Source organism: Mobula birostris, chromosome 5, assembly GCF_030028105.1.
Source record: "Mobula birostris isolate sMobBir1 chromosome 5, sMobBir1.hap1, whole genome shotgun sequence".
In the NCBI taxonomy this organism is placed as follows: domain Eukaryota; kingdom Metazoa; phylum Chordata; class Chondrichthyes; order Myliobatiformes; family Myliobatidae; genus Mobula; species Mobula birostris.
This window is the reverse complement of record NC_092374.1, coordinates 7,746,427-7,763,942: the sequence shown is the minus strand read 5'-3', so window position 1 is coordinate 7,763,942 and position 17,516 is coordinate 7,746,427. Positions and strand designations below refer to the sequence as shown.

At 49.0% G+C, this 17,516-nt stretch overlaps 1 protein-coding gene across 1 annotated transcript in view; it reads right to left on the bottom strand.

The window, feature by feature from the left end:
- The window catches only part of hmgcs1 (3-hydroxy-3-methylglutaryl-CoA synthase 1 (soluble)), a 69,775-nt gene extending 56,076 nt beyond the window's left edge, over positions 1-13,699 (bottom strand). The window contains exon 1 of the mRNA XM_072257551.1: positions 13,677-13,699. The gene's annotated coding sequence lies outside the window, so the exon portion shown is untranslated. The remainder of the gene's footprint in view (positions 1-13,676) is intronic.
- Positions 13,700-17,516: the final 3,817 nt, after the last annotated feature.

The window sequence follows — 17,516 nt, the reverse complement described above, 5'->3', positions numbered from 1 at the left end:
AGACTAGAACCGGGGGACATTGCCTCAAGATTCAGGGGAGAAGATTTCGGACGGAGATGAGGAGAAACTGTTTTTCCCAGAAAGTGGTGAATCTGTGGAATTCTCTGCCCAGGGAGGCAGTTGAGGCTTCCTCACTAAATATATCTAAGAAACAGTTAGATAGGTTTTTACATAGTGAGGGAATTAAGGGTTATGCGGAAAAGACAGGCAGATGGAGCTGAGTTTACGAACAGATCAGCCATGATCTTCTTGAATGGCGGGGCAGGCTCGATGGGCTGGGTGGCCTAATTCTGCTCCTATTTCTTATGTTCTTATGTAATGGCCTAATTCTGCTCCTATGTCTTATGGGAATTGGAAGTGAGAAAATCCAGGATCCAATTGTACAGGGAGGTATTGAGGCCAAGGTCTTGAAGCTTATTGATTAGTTTTGAGTGGATGATGGCATTGAATGCCGAGCTGTAGTCCATAAAGAACATCGTGATATATGCATTTTGTTGTCTGGATGTTTCAGGGTTGAGTGAAGAGCCAATAAGATGGCATCTGCTGTGGATCTGATGCTCTGGTAGGCAAACTGAAGTGGATCCAAGTCACTTCTCAGGCAGGAGTTGATATATTTCATCACCAACCTCTCAAAACCCTTCATCACTGTTGATGTAAGTGCTACTGGGCAATGCCACATTCTTCTTAGGTATCAGTATAAGCGAAGCCAGATTGAAGGGAGAGATTACAGATCTCACTGATCACTTCAGCCAGTTGATCAGCACAGGGGTTTAGTACTTGGCCATGTAACCGTCTGCGCCAGTTGCTTTCCATGGGTTCACCTTCCTGAAGGTTGCTCGCACATTGGCATCAGGGACTGAAATCACAGAGTTGTCCGTGCTGTGGGCTTTGCGAATGGGCAATTGCAGCATAAGACCAAGAGCATAGATACACCCAATGGCCACTTTACTAGGTACAGCAGGCACCTAGTAAAGTAGCCATTGAGGGTAAGTTACAACAAAAATTTATTGCTGCAGTTGAATGCCGCGGTAGTGTAGCAGTTGGCATGATGCTATTACAACTTGGAGCGCTGGAGTTCGGAGTTCTGTTCTGGTGTCCTTGGTAAAAGTCTGGTGTGTGTGTGTGTGTTTGTTTTTCCTCCACATGCTCTCAGTTTCCATAGAAACTACAGCACAGAAACAGGCCCCTTGGCCCTTCTTGGCTGTGCCGAACCATTTTCTGCCTAGTCCCACTGACCTGCACATGGACCATATCCCTCCATACACCTCCCATCCATGTATCTGTCCAATTTATTCTTAAATGTTAAAAAAGAACACACAATTACCACCTCGTCTGGCAGCTCATTCCATACTCTCACCACTCTCTGTGTGAAGAAGCCCCGCCTAATGTTCCCTTTAAACTTTTCCCCCCTCACCCTTAACCCATGTCCTCTGGTTCTTTTTCTCCCCTTGTCTCAGTGGAAAAAGCCTGCTTGCATTCACTCTATCTATACCCATCATAATTTTATATACCTCTATCAAATCTCCCCTCATTCTTCTACGCTCCAGGGAATAAAGTCCTAACCTATTCAACCTTTCTCTGTAACTGAGTTTCTCAAGTCCCGGCAACATCCTTGTAAACCTTCTCTGCACTTTTTCAATCTTATTTACATCCTTCCTGTAATTTGGTGACCAAAACTGAACACAATACTCCAGATTCGGCCTCACCAATGCCTTATACAACCTCATCCTTTCCTCCCACAATCCCAGTTAGTAAATGAACCTGTGATTTGGCCAAGGTTAAGCAGGTGGGGTGCTGGACGGTACAGCTCGTTGGGCCAGAAGGGCCTGTTCTATACTGTCTCTCTAAATAAAACGAAACAAAGTGATGTTGCTATAAATACGTTTGCGATTGTACCTGTGCATACTTGTACTTCTACATATGACAAACTCCACTTTGACTTTCCTCACAATTCAGACTGGTATGCAGGCTTCAATGTACAGGAGCGCGTGAGGCTGCAGAGGGCTGTAGACTTGCCAGCTCTGTTACAGAACCCTGCCCAACATCGAGGACACTGCCTCAGGAAGGAGGCATCCAGCATGAAGGGATTTCACTGTCTGGGACATGCTCTCTTCTCAGGGAGGAGCTAAAGAGGTTCAGGTACAACTGCTTCCCTTCAACCATTCAGTTCATGAACCAGCTGGCAAAAACATAATCAGAATCAGGTTTATTATCACTGGCAGGGGTCATGAAATTTGTTAACTCAACAGCAGCAGTTTAATGCAATACATAATATAGAAGAAAAATAATAATAAATAAATACATCAATTATGGTCTCTCTCTGGCTATCCATCCCATAGGATGATGATGGTTCCTTTCAGTCAGTTAATGGGGTGGTACCCCACTCCTCAGAAAGGAACAGCGTGTGCGTGAATGGATTTTAGGTGAGTAGAGGGTTGCACAGGTCCAGACCCACCCTCTCGACATCCCCTCCCGGATCCAGCGGCATGGTGGGTCCAAGACGGCTGGGGGAAGTTCTGTTGCAGTGAATGGCCAGACCAAGCTTCGATGCAAGGGATGCCCTTTCCGTGCTTCACAGCATGTGTTTGCTAGATGGCCCTACGAGAGGGCTCATCCGCCCTTCGACAGGTCTTGTTTTTCGTCCTGCAGGGTGTCCAGCCACCCTCCTCACCAGGCAAGCCTGGTGGAGGAGCCCGTTTAGTCGCCGACCACCCGGCCATGCGACAGGTAGTACTGGGTTACATGGTACCAGTAGCACTCAGACCAGTGACCTGACCTTGTCAATTATGGTATATGTACATTGAATAGATTAAAAATCATGCAAAAAACAAAATTATATTAAAAAAAAGTGAGTTGGGTTCAATGTCCATTTAGGAATCGGATGGCAGAGGGGAAGAAGCTGTTCCTGAATCGCTGAGTGTGTGTCTTCAGGCTTCTGTATCTCCTACCTGGTGGTAACAGTGAGAAAAGGGCATGCCCTGGGTGCTGGAGGTCCTTAATAATGGACGCTGCCTTTTCGAGACACCGCTCCCTGAAGATGTCCTGGGTACTTTGTAGGCTAGTACCCAAGATGGAGCTGAGTAAATTTACAAACTTCTGCAGCTTCTTTTGGTCCTGTGCAGTAGCCCCTCCATAATGTATGACCACTTTGATCACCTTATAATGGATATTTGTGGCTCTTTCTTGAAAATATTTGATTACATGTGTCAGCTATATTTCATTTGAAGTTTGAGGAAATTTGGTAGGTCACCAAAGACACTGGCAAATTTCTACAGATGTATCATGGAGAACATTCTAACTGGTTGCATCACCATCTGGTCTGGAGGGGCCACTGACTGCACAGGATCAGAAAAGGTTGCAGAGAGTTGTCAACTCAGCGTTACGAGAATCACTCCTTGTAATAATGATCAGTGAGGTACAGAGAATCTGTACTTATCCACAAATAACTCTCATTATTTCAACTAAAAAGCAAGTGTGTTCACAAACTAACTACCTGTGTGCACCCTACCAGAACCCCTGACCCTCCATGAACAGTCATGAAGAGAAACGGTATTACCCACGAAAGGAGTCTACGCTGGCCAGGCATCCCTCGTGGTCCCCATCTCCATGTGTCCGTGGGGTCCTCCTTATCCGCGATGGTGGTCTCTGCCTGCTGGAGAGTTATCGCCCCTGCGTGTTTGGGGCTCCTGATCTTTATACTGTTCCTCATCAATTGAACTGGTGGATCTCCATCCCATTGGGTCAAGATCACCTGACCTACCTGGGTCACCTTCTGACTGGTCATTGCCCAGGGCTACAACCAACATTGTTCCATGGCTCTGCCCACCCCAGACTTGTGTATTTGTGTCTTTACGCTCTGACTGGTCCAAACCAGTTAAACAAGGTGACCCAGACAGGGTCCAACAAGATTACAGATTGCTTTTTTGGTAGGTCTGGCATTTTATATAAGTAGCTACTCCTCCGAGAATGTAATTACCTGAAGCTTCCTGCGTTCACATTCAACTGCTCTGATTAGATTGTCCCAGAGCAGGAATCAGTTCAGAGTCCACAAAATGGGGGGAAACAAAGAGAACTGGATTGTCTGCACTGCTCCCCATCTGTAATTTCTTCGGCTCTTCAACTTTTCAACCACATTTTGCTTCTCCTACCACTTCGGATCTCCCCCTCCCCCTCCCACTTTCAAATCTCTTACTATCTCTTCTTTCAGTTAGTCCTGACAAAGGGTCTCGGCCCGAAACGTCAACTGTACCTCTTCCAAGAGATGCTGCCTGGCTTGCACCAGCAACTTTTATGTGTATTGCTTGAATTGTCTGTTTCCCCTGTCCTTGATTAGACTGTAGTTTCTTCTGGCCAGCATCAGTCAGCTCCATCATTGGCACTAGCCTCATTAGCATTCAGGACATCTACAAGAAGCGATGCCTCAAAAAGGCATCATCCATCATTAAGGACCCCCATCACCCAGGACATGTCCTCTTTTCATTGCTACCATCAGGAAGGAGGGACAGGAGCCTGAAGCCCCCCAATCAACAATTTAGGAACAGTTTCTTCCCCTCTGCTATCCAATTTCTGAATAGATATTGAACCCATGAAAACTACCTCACAATTTTTTTCCTTTTTTTTTAACTTCTTTAAAAAACACCAACATATTTCTTTAAACTGTACAGTTTTTATTCTATTGTAGCGGTGTGCTACACACAGCGCTAGGATAACCACACGGAGTCGGTGAGTTGGAGTTGCGATGAAAGAGATTTATCCAAACTTCACGGCCTGCTTTAAAGCCTTCCCGTTCCCGCCTTCCCTGGGGCGGGACTGCTGTGGGGAATGCATATTCCCAGACCCTTTCTGCACGCGGGATTTTCCCCCTGCTGGTGAAGATGGCCTGGCGCCCTTTTTGGGGTCGGCCCTCTGCCTGCGCGCGCTGTTGTGAGCCGGTTCGTGTGTGCCAGAAAGTGGGTCGCCACATAACCCCCCCCAGAACCGGCGATACCTCCCCCAATGTCCACAGTCTGGATCGGCCTCTGCTTGGGAGGTCTGCCCCTGCGCCGCGGTGCCTGAGCCTGGACCAGTTGCTCTAAGTCCACATGGGCCGGTTTGAGTCGGTCCACCGTGAAAACCTCCTCTCTCCCCCCAATGTCCAGCACGAACGTGGACCCGTTGTTCCTGATCACCTTAAACGGCCCCTTGTAGGGCCGCTGTAGCGGTGCCCGGTGTCCGCCCCGTCGTACAAAAAGAAACTTACAGTTTTGCAGGTCTTTGGGTACGCAGGTCGGGCTCTGTCCGTGCTGTGAAGTGGGGATGGGGGCCAGGTTACCGAGCCTCTCCTGTAGTCTGTCCAGGACTGCTGTGGGTTCTTCCTCTTGCCCCCTTGGGGCTGGTATGAACTCTCCTGGGACTACCAGGGGTGCACCGTACACCAACTCGGCCGACGAGGTGTGCAGATCTTCCTTGGGCGCCGTGCGGATTCCAAGCAGGACCCATGGAAGCTCGTCCACCCAGTTAAGCTCCTCCAGGCGGGCCACGAGAGCCGATTTCAGGTGACAGTGGCGCTCCACTAGTCCGTTCGACTGTGGGTGGTAGGCAGTTGCGTGGTGTAGCTGAGATCCTAAAAGGTTGGCCATAGCCGACCACAGGCTGGAGGTGAACTGGGCGCCCCTGTCGGAGGTAATGTGGGTCGGTACCCCGAAGCGTGCTACTCAGGTTGCGATCAGTGCTCGGGGGTGCTGTCGGTGAGCGGGACTGCCTCTGGCCATCTGGTGAACCAGTCTATCATAGTTGGGAGGTACCGCGCTCCTCGCGACACTGGCAGGGGCCCCACGATATCCACATGAACGTGGTCAAAACTCCGGCGGGTGGGTTCGAACTGCTGTGGCAGAGCCTTGGTATGCCGCTGCACCTTGGCCGTTTGGCACTGCATGCACGTTTTGGCCCATTCACTGACCTGCTTACGAAGTCCATGCCACACGAACCTGTTGGCGACCAGCCGGATGGTTGTCCTGATGGAGGGGTGCGCTAAGTTGTGAATGGACTCGAAAACCCGCCGGCGCCAGGCTGCTGAGACAACGGGGCGGGGTTGGCCGGTAGCTACGTCACATAGTAGGGTCCTTTCACCTGGGCCTACGGGGAGGTCTTGGAGCTGCAAACCGGAGACTGCAGTCCTGTAACTGGGGATCTCAGTGTCTGCCTGCTGTGCCTCTGCCAGCGCTGCATAGTCCACCCCCTGGGACAGGGCCTGTATGGTAGGTCTGGAAAGTGCGTCCGCCATGACGTTGTTCTTTCCAGAGACATGCCGGATGTCCGTCGTGTACTTGGAGATGTAGGACAGATGTCGCTGCTGGCGGGACGACCAGGGGTCGGACACCTTCCTGAATGCAAAGGTAAGCGGTTTGTGGTCTGTGAACGCGGTGAAGGGCCTACCTTCTAAGAAGTACCTGAAATGCCGGATTGCCAGGTGTAGTGCCAATAGCTCCCGGTCGAAAGCACTGTATTTGAGTTCAGGTGGTCGTAGGTGTTTGCTGAAGAACGCCAGGGGTTGCCAGCGACCCTCGATGAGTTGTTCCAGCACTCCACCGACCGCTGTGTTGGATGCGTCCACCGTGAGGGCAGTAGGAACGTCCGTTCTGGGGTGCACTAGCATCGCGGCGTTTGCCAAGGCTTCTTTGGTTTTAACGAAAGCGGTTGCGGCCTCTTTGTCCCAGGTAACGTCCTTGCCCTTACCCGACATTAGAGTGAACAGGGGGCGCATGGTTCGGGCTGCTGAGGGGAGGAAACGGTGGTAGAAATTCACCATACCCACGAATTCCTGCAGGCCTTTGATTGTGTTGGGTCGGGGGAAGTTGCGGACCGCGTCTACCTTGGCGGGCAGCGGGGTTGCCCCGTCTTTAGTAATCCTGTGGCCCAGGAAGTCGATGGTGTCGAGTCCGAACTGGCATTTGGCTGGGCTGATTGTAAGGCTGAATTCGCTCAGGCGGGAGTCGAGCTGGCGGAGGTGGGACAGATGCTCCTGCCGACTACTGCTGGCTATGAGGATGTCGTCCAAATAGATGAATGCAAAGTCCAGGTCGCGTCCCACCGCGTCCATTAGCCACTGGAAAGTCTGTGCGGCATTCTTTAGACCAAACAGCATTCGGAGGAATTCGAAAAGTCCGAACGGGGTGGTAAGTGCTGTTTTGGGGATGTCGTCCGGATGTACAGGGATTTGATGGCATCCCCGGAAGAGGTCTACCTTGGAAAAGATCCTTGCACCATGTAGGTTTGCTGCGAAGTCTTGAATGTGCGGCACAGGGTAGCGGTCTGGCGTTGTAGCCTCGTTCAGTCTGTGGTAGTCACCGCATGGTCTCCAGCCCCCCGTTGCCTTGGGCATCATGTGAAGGGGGGAGGCCCATGGGCTGTCGGACCGTCGTATGATCCCCAATTCCTCCATCTTCTTGAACTCCTCCTTCGCAAGTCGGAGCTTGTCCGGGGGAAGCCTTCGAGCACGGGCGTGGAGGGGTGGTCCCTGGGTCGGGATGTGGTGCTGTACTCCGTGTCTGGGCATGGCTGCCGTGAACTGCGGTGTCAGTACTGATGGGAAATCCGCCAGGACCCTGGTGAATTTGTCGTCGGACAGCGTGATGGAGTCCAGGTGTGGGGCTGGCAACTGTGCTTCACCCAGGGAGAACGTTTGAAAAGTCTTGGCGTGGACTAATCGCTTCCCTTGCTGGTCGACCAGCAGGCTGTGGGCTCGTAGAAAATCCGTCCCCAGGAGTGGTTGGGCCACGGCGGCCAGTGTGAAGTCCCACGTGAACCGGCTGGAGCTGAACTGTAGCCGCACCGTGTGGGTGCCGTAGGTTCGTATTGTGCTGTCATTTGTGGCCCTCAGGGTGGGTCCCGGTTCTCTGCTGCGGGTGTCGTAACTCATTGGAGGTAAGACGCTGATCTCCGCTCCGGTGTCGACCAAAAAGCGGCGTCCCGACTGCTTGTCCCAGATGTACAGGAGGCTGTCCTGATGGCCAGCCGCCGTAGCCATCAGCGGCGGCTGGCCCTGGCGTTTCCCGGGAATTTGCAGGGTGGTCTGCAGCGGTGGGCCTCTGTGCCCCACCGCTGGTGGTAGAAACACCATTGTTCGTTGGGCTCCTCACTCCTGTCGCCGGGTTTTGTAGGCTCTGCTGCCGGGCCTGGTCTGGTCTGCCGTTGGGCCCACAGCTTGGTGATCTGTGCGACAGATGCCCCTCTCTCTTTCCTGGCATTCCACAGCACATCTGCTCGGGCCGCCACCTCCCGGGGGTTGCTGAAATCTGCGTCGGACAGCAGCAGGCATATGTCCTCGGGCAGTTGCTCTAGGAACGCCTGCTCAAACATGAGGCAGGGTTTGTGTCCTTCAGCCAGGGCCAGCATTTCGTTCATTAATGCTGACGGCGGCCTGTCTCCCAAACTATCCAGGTGCATTAAGCGGCGTGCTCGTTCACGCCGTGAGAGTCCGAAAGTCCTTATGAGCAGAGCTTTGAATGCTGTGTATTTGCCGTCCTCCGGGGGCGACTGTATAAACTCCTCAACTTGTGCAGCTGTCTCCTGGTCGAGGGAGCTCAGCACGTAGTAGTAGCGAGTGGACTCCGAGGTTATCTGCCGAATGTGGAATTGTGCTTCTGCTTGTTCGAACCATAATTGGGGTCGCAGCGTCCAGAAGCTTGGCAGTTTTAACGAAACTGCGTGAACAGATGCAGCATCGGTCATCTCTGGTCCAAATATCGTTTGGGCCGTCGGGGTCACCAATTGTAGCGATGTGCTACACACAGCGCTAGAATAACCACACGGAGTCGGTGAGTTAGAGTTGTGATGAAAGAGATTTATTCAAACTTCGCGGCCTGCTTTAAAGCCTTCCCGTTCCCGCCCTCCCTGGGCGGGACTGCTGTGCGGAATGTATATTCCCAGACCCTTTCTGCGCGCGGGATTTTCCCCCTGCTGGTGAAGATGGCCTGGCGCCCTTTTTGGGGCCGGCCCTCTGCCTGCGCGCGCTGTTGTGAGCCGGTTCGTGTGTGCCAGAAAGTGGGTCGCCACAATGTATCACAATGTACCAGAATAGTACAGCACAGTACAGGCCCTTCGGCCCACAATGTTGTGCTGACCCTCAAACCCTGCCTCCCATATAACCCCCCACCTTAAATTCCTCCATATACCTGTCTAGTAGTCTCTTAAACTTCACTAGTGTATCTGCCTCCACTACTGACTCAGGCAGCGCATTCCACGCACCAACCACTCTCTGAGTAAAAAACTTTCCTCTAATATCCCCCTTGAACTTCCCACCCCTTACCTTAAAGCCATGTCCTCTTGTATTGAGCAGTGGTGCCCTGGGGAAGAGGTGCTGGCTATCCACTCTATCTATTCCTCTTATTGTCTTGTACACCTCTATCATGTCTCCTCTCATCCTCCTTCTCTCCAAAGAGCAAAGCCCTAGCTCCCTTAATCTCTGATCATAATTCATACTCTCCAAACCAGGCAGCATCCTGGTAAGTCTCCTCTGTACCCTTTCCAATGCTTCCACATCCTTCCTATAGTGAGGCGACCAGAACTGGACACAGTACTCCAAGTGTGGCCTAACCAGAGTTCTATAGAGCTGCATCATTACTTCGCGACTCTTAAACTCTATCCCTCAACTTATGAAAGCTAACACCCCATAAGCTTTCTTAACTACCCTATCCACCTGTGAGGCAACTTCCAGGGATCTGTGGACATGTGGACACCAGATTCCTCTGCTCCTCCACACTACCAAGTATCCTGCCATTTACTTTGTACTCTGCCTTGGAGTTTGTCCTTCCAAAGTGTACCACCTCACACTTCTCCGGGTTGAACTCCATCTGTCACTTCTCAGCCCACTTCTGCATCCTATCAATGTCTCTCTGCAATCTTCGACAGTCCTCTACACTATCTACAACACCACCAACCTTTGTGTCGCCTGCAAACTAGCCAACCCACCCTTCTACCCCCACATCCAGGTCATTAATAAAAATCACAAAAAGTAGAGGTCCCAGAACAGATCCTTGTGGGACACCACTAGCCACAATCCTTCAATCTGAATGTACGCCCTCCACCACCACCCTCTGCCTTCTGCAGGCAAGCCAATTCTGAATCCACCTGGCCAAACTCCCCTGGATCCCATGCCTTCTGACTTTCTGAATAAGCCTACCATGTGGAACCTTGTCAAATGCCTTACTAAAATCCACATAGATCACATCCACTGCACCACCCTCATCTATATGCCTGGTCACCTCCTCAAAGAACTCTATGAGGCTTGTTAGACACGATCTGCCCTTCACAAAGCCATGCTGACTGTCCCTGATCAGACCATGATTCTCTAAATGCCTATAGATCCTATCTCTAAGAATCTTTTCCAACAGCTTTCCCACCACAGATGTGAGGCTCACTGGTCTATAATTAACCGGACTATGCCTACTACCTTTTTTGAACAAGGGGACAACATTCGCCTCCCTCCAATCCTCCGGTACCATTCCCGTGGACAACGAGGACATAACGATCCCAGCCAGAGGCTCAGCAATCTCTTCCCTCGCCTCGTGGAGCAGCCTGGGGACTATTCCATCAGCCCCGTGGACTTATCCATCCTAATGTATTTTAACAGCTCCAACACATCCTCTCCCTTAATATCAACATGCTCCAGAACATCAACCTCACTCATATTGTCCTCACCATCATCAAGTTCCCTTCCTTTGGTGAATACTGAAGAGAAGTATTCATTGAGGGCCTCACTCACTTCCACAGCCTCCAGGCACATCTTCCCACCTTTATCTCTAATTGGTCCTACCTTCACTCCTGTCATCCTTTTTTTCTTCACATAATTGAAGAATGCCTTGGGGTTTTCCTTTACCCTACTCGCCAAGGCCTTCTCATGCCCCCTTCTTGCTCTTCCCAGCCCCTTCTTAAGCTCCTTTTTTGCTTCCCTATATTCCTCAATAGACCCATCTGATCCTTGCTTCCTAAACCTCATGTATGCTGCCTTCTTCCACCTGACTAGATTTTCCACCTCACTTGTCACCCATGGTTCCTTCACCGTACCATTCTTTATCTTCCTCACCGGGACAAATTTATCCCTAACATCCTGCAAGAGATCTCTAACATACTGCTGCAACATACTTCAGGCCATATGCCAATGATAGAAACATAGAAAACCTACAGCACAATACAGGCCCTTTGGCCCACAAAGCTGTGCTGAACATGTCTTTACCCATAACCTTATATTTTTCTGAACTCCATGTACCTGTCCAGGAGTCTGTTAAAAGACCCTATTGTATCCGCCTCCAACACAGTCGTCGGCAGCCCATTCCACGCACTCACCACTCTCTGCGTAAAAAACTTACCCCTGACATCTCCTCTGTACCTACTTCTAAGCACCTTAAAACTGTGCCCTTTCGTGCTAGCCATTTCAGCCCTGGGAAAAAGCTTCTGACTATCCACACGATCAATGCCTCTCATCATCTTGTACTCCTCTATCAGGTCACCTCTCATCCTCCGCCATTCCAAGGAGAAAAAGCCGAGTTCACTCAACCTATTCTCATAAGGCATGCTCCCCAATGCAAAAAGGCAACAATTATACCAGTGCCTAAGAAGAATAGTGTGAGCTGCCTTAACGACAATCGCCCAGTGGCACTCACATCGACAGTAATGAAATTCTTTGAGAGGTTGTCATGACTAGACTGAACTCCTGCCTCAGCAAACACCTGGATCCACTGCAGTTTGCCTATCCCCACAATAGGTCAATGGCAGATGCAATCTCAATGGCTCTTCATACGGCTATACAAACACCTGTGTCAGGATGAGTTCATGGACTATAGCTCAGCATTTAATACCATCATTCCCACAATCCTGATAGAAAAGTTACAGAACTTGGGCCTCTGTACCTCCATCTGCAATTGGATCCTCAACTTCCTAACTGGAAGACCACAATCTGTGCGGATTGGTGATAACATCTGTTCACTGGTTAGCGTAACCTCAGGGGCGTGTGCTTAGCCCACTGCTCTATTCTCTCTATACCCATGACTGTGCGGCTAGTCACAGCTCAAATACCATCTATAAATTTGCTGACGATACAACCATTGTTGGTGGAATCTCAAATGGAGGTGATAGGGCGTACAGGAGTGGGATATACCAACTAGTGGAGTGGTGCTGCAGCAACAACCTTGCACTCAATGTCAGTTAGACGAAAGAGCTGATTGTGGACTTCAGGAAGGGTAAGACGAAGGAGCACATACCAATCCTCATAGAGGGATCAGAAGTCGAGAGAGTGAGCAGTTTCAAGATCCTGGTTGTCAAGATCTCTGAGACCTAACCTGGTCCCAACATATCGATGTAGTTATAAAGAAGGCAAGACAGCGACTACACTTCGTTAGGAGTTTGAAGAGATTTCGCATGTCAACAAAGACACTCAGAAACTTCTATAGATGTACTGTGGGGAGCATTCTGACAGGCTGCGTCACTGTCTGGTATGGAGGGGCTACTGCACAGGACTGAAAGAAGCTACAGAGGGTCATAAATTTAGTTGGCTCCATCTTGGTATTAGCCTACAAAGTACCCAGGATATCTTCAGGGAGCAGTGTCTCAGAAAGGCAGCGTCCATTATTAAGGACCTCCAGCACCCAGGGCATGCCCTTTTCTCACTGTTACCATCAGGTAGGAGATACAGAAGTCTGAAGGTACACACTCAGCGATTCAGGAACAGCTTCTTCCCCTCTGCCATTCGATTCCTAAATGGACATTGAACCCTTGGACACTACCTCACTTTTTTAATATATATTATTTTTGTTTTTGCACGATTTTCAATCTATTTGATATACGTATACTGTCATTAATTGATTTATTTACCTTCTATATTATGTATTGCAGGGGTCCCCAACCTTTTTTGCACTGCAGATGGGTTTAATATTGACGATATTCTTGTGGACCGACCGACGGGGTGGTGTTCAACTTCAACAGTGCGCAGTGGCGGCACCAGAGATTGTTTCTTGCTGGTGCTACAGTGGGGCTGAATTATACAGTGATGGTGTTGAGGGATGTACCCTATGGTAACATGTATTCGCAAGCCAGACACGTGGCGTTCAAAAGTCAGTTTCAAGCATTATGTGCCTACTATAAGTGCCTCTGTTGATTCACAAGCAACAGCAATTGATAAATATAATATAGAAGTGAACTGTTACAGTGTCAACGGCATCGGAGACAACCCAGGCTACACAGAGCATAAACAAACAAACCAACAGAGCATCCAACCCACAGCATACAACATGAATCATGCACCAATCTCGCAATCAGCGTCAAATGCGTGCTTCTCAACTGAAAAACACAACACTAACCCACAATGTCCACTGCTATTCGCATTACATAGACAGACAAGGCCAAAAGATACACTGTTATTAAAGTCAAATAAGGCAAACATCAGATGCAAGACTTTACCAGGAGTTGGACAAATTGTACTCTGACCATGCAATACCTCAATTAATTCGGCTGCTAAATTTAAAACAAAAATCAACAGAATCACCGCTTGGAAGTCTAAGCAAAACCAGTAGGCTTAATAGCAGTAAATGTAATATTTTAGGATTTGCAGGAAACATAAGGACCATGGGGTATCCACCACAAAATAATAACAATAATCAGCATTAGTCTTGGCCCAAATTTTTAAAAAAATCAACTGCACTCACCATTGATGTTTTCAGAGAAGCACAATCCATCTGTTGTTGTTATTGGTGGCGAAAGCATCAATGGTTTTCTGGATGTCAAGTGCTTTGGTCCTCCGGCTGTTTATGGCCAACAGGGCCAAGTTGCTGTTCCGAGCATGGCCGCTGCTATTCCTTAGGTAGTTTTTGAGGTGTCTGAGGCAAGAGAAACTCCGTTTGCATGAGGCAGATGTCACAGGTAGAGTCAGTGATATGCAGATTAGTTTGTATAAATCTATAATTGCATCGCGGTAGGGTCTCATTGGAGCTAGAAATTCCACTGTGTCACTCACTGTCTGTCCTTGCTAGAGACTCAACCACTGCTCTCATATACTCATGATTTTCTTGGACAATCTTTGCATGTCCTTTGTCAAGCATATTTCCCACTCTTGAACTGTCTTGTTTTTTCAATCTGAATTCGGCCCATGCCTCCATAGCGAACTTATGAGCTGCATTTACATGGTGGGTTTTGAAAGCTGTTGTAGCTTTCCGCCAGTTGCAGTAACCGGTGACAGTGAAGGTAGACTCAGAATGGAACCCACGTCTTCCACACAGGAAATGCCTGCATGCGAAGCAGAATGTAGTATCTTTCGTGATTGAATATTCCAGCCAGGAGTACAGGTCAAACCAGCCATGAATAAAACTCCTTTGCTGATTGCCAAACTGGTGCGAGCAGCGAAGGGTACTTTTTCAATGCTGGTCCATGGGGTCCTTCCTCAGGCTGCTGGCTAACATTGCTAACAGTATTCCCACTCGCACTAAGAGCAGCTTCATCCACTTTCTCTTCCCAATCTCGCTCCATTTCTTGTTCCTCTGCTTCGCCCTCACACTCCTTCGATGAACTGCTGTCGTCCTCATCCCCACTTACTTCTTTCTGCATGTCACTTTAAATTAAGACAGGCTCAGGCTGAGACACCACTGATTCCTCTGGATGAGGTCGTTTTCTCACTAAAAATCGATCCATTTTTCACGCCGCCAAAATAATGCATGTGCCAGGCCAACGCTAGCTTGTAAAAACACAATGCGTGTGTGTGGCATCCGTTAGTCTCGCGAGACCACGGATCTGCGCCTGGATATATACTATCAATCTCTCGCGTGAGTGAGAGTGAGTGACATCACCACCTTAAGTGATCTTAGATCAGCTTAACTGATCTGAGAACAGCAACAGGAAGGCATTGACAACGAACAAATAAGTAGAAGTGTAGAGTGGATCTGACAGAGTTTATAACTTGCAACACACATAAAAGTTGCTGGTGAATGCAGCAGGTCAGGCAGCATCTCTAGGAAGAAGTACAGTTGATGTTTTGGGCTGAGACCCTTCGTCAGAACTAACTGAAAGAAGAGCTAGTAAGAGATTTTCCAGCATCTGCAGATTTCCTCGTGTGTGAGTTTATAACTTTATTGCTGCGTGGGTGCTATGGTAATTGGGAGCGCTGTTTCACTAGATCAAATGGCGAAACAAGCTGTATTCAAAACTATACAGAGAAAGCTAATCAGCTGCAATTTGTATGTGAAATTCCAGTTAATTTCTTGGTGGTGCTACGCTGGTGCTATTGCAATTTCTGCTGGGGCTATAGCACCAGCTAGCACCACCTTAGCACTGCCCCTGACCGTGCATGACTGGGAATGAGGAAAGGAGCAGCTGACTCATATTGTTTCATATCGCCAAATCATATTGTTTCCTCGTGGCCTGCGGCCTGGTGGTTGGGGACCACTGATGTATTGTATTGAACTGCTGCTGCTAAGTTAACAAATTTCACACACATGTTGTTGAGAATAAACCTGATTCTAATTCTTCTGAATTCCAGCGAGTACAATTCCAGGCGACCCAATCTCTCCTCATAGTCTAACCGCCTCATCTCTGGAATCAACCTGGTGAACCTCCTCTGTACCACCTCCAAAGCCAGTATATCCTTCCTTAAGTAAGGAGACCAGAACTGCACACAGTACTCCAGGTGCAGCCTCACTAGTACCCTGTATAGTTGCAGCATTACCTCCCTGCTCTTAGGTTCAGTTCCTCTAGCAATGAAGGACAATATTCCATTTGCCGTCTTGAAAGCCTGCTGCATCTGCAAACCAACCTTTTGTGATTCATGCACAAATACCCCCCCCCCAAGTCCCTCTGCACAGCAGCAAGCTGCAATTTTTTTTACCATTTAAATAATAATCTGCTCTTCCACTTTCTCTTCCAAAGTGGATGACCTCGCCTCTCCCAACATTGTATTCCATCTGCCAGACCCTTGCCCACTCGACCTATCTTTATCCCTCTGCAGACTCTCCGCATCCTCTGCACAATTTGCTTTCCCACTCAATTCAGTATCATCAGCAAACTGAGATATATTATGCTCATTCCCCTCTTCCAGATCGTTAATGTATATCGTGAACAATTGTGGGCCCAGCACCGAGCCCACACTGTGATGCTGCTACAAGTCAGTTTCTCATTACACCTCTGCACACAAGTGCTTATCCATAAGACAATAACTCACTGCTCTGATGAACTGAACTGCACACAATATTTAAAGTGGAGGCTCACAAGTTTTTGATTAGTGAGGGCGTCAGAGGTTCCAGGGAGAAGGCAGGAGAATGGGTTTGAAGTAAATCAGGCATGAGTGAATGGCGGGGCAGAATCGATGGGCCAAATAGCTTAATTCTGATCTCCAGTCCTGATGAAGTGTCTCGGGCTGAAACATCACCTGTTCATTCCTTTTCATATAGATGCTCTCTAACTTGCTGAGTATGTTAGTCTGGATTTCCAGCACCCGCAGAATCTCTTGCAGATGTATATAAAGATGCCAGAAAAGGGCCAGAAACATCATGAGGATTCTTTTTTTTTGTTGGTTCATCCATCGATGAAGACCTCGACACCATTAGTACTTTTTACAAGGTCGAGTTGCTAGCTCAATGGAAAGCGTGCCCGGGAGCGGCTCGACTGGATTTGAACTCGGGAACCTTTGCTCCTGGAGTCCGGCGCTGATGTCACTGCACCACCAGCCGGCTGGATTGTGCCGAGACTAGCGCGTGATTTGGATTTAAGTGAGGGAGAGTTGCGCAGCATCAGCCTCACTCTCTCTTCCCAATTCCCATCTGGATCCAGTGGCAAGACAAGAGTCGAGACGGCTGGAGATGGGACTAGGCGCAGTGGATGACCAGGACATCTTCTGTGTCTTGTCCTGCTCTACACGTTCCACGACGCTTGCAGAGACCGCCTTCTTGACCGTTGGACCTTCCATTGGTCTCATCCACTCAATCCGCCAGAGTCTGTCTTCACACGCTAGGATAGACAACTCCCTATCTCACCGAGGGTTTGAGACCCATCGGCTACCCTCACCTGGTTTAGCCGGCTTGTCGAAGCCGTTGCCTGGGGTGTGGCCTCTGTCACATGCAAACAGCTACGGGGAGCCACAGGTGAGAGCTGAGTTCCAAGTGGGGACCAAAGGTGGACAAACTGCCTTGTAAAAGACGCGAGGATTCACATACACCATGTTTACGGACTGTTTGCCCCACTCCCATCAGGGAGGAGGCCACGTAGCATCCTTGCCAAAGTACATATGAATCACTATATACAATCGTGAAATTCACGTCCTTGGAGGGACAGTCAATAAATCCATATTAGAATAATAACCATAACAGAATCAATGAAAGACTGCATCAACTTGGGCATTCAACCAGTGTGCAAATACAAAAATAAAGAAATAATAACAAATAAATAAGCAATAAATATGACTAGTCCTTGAAAGCAAGTCCATAGGCTGTGGGAATGGGGTGAGTGAAGTTATCCCCAGGTTCAGGAGCCTGATGGTTGAGAGGTAATAACTGCTCCTGAAC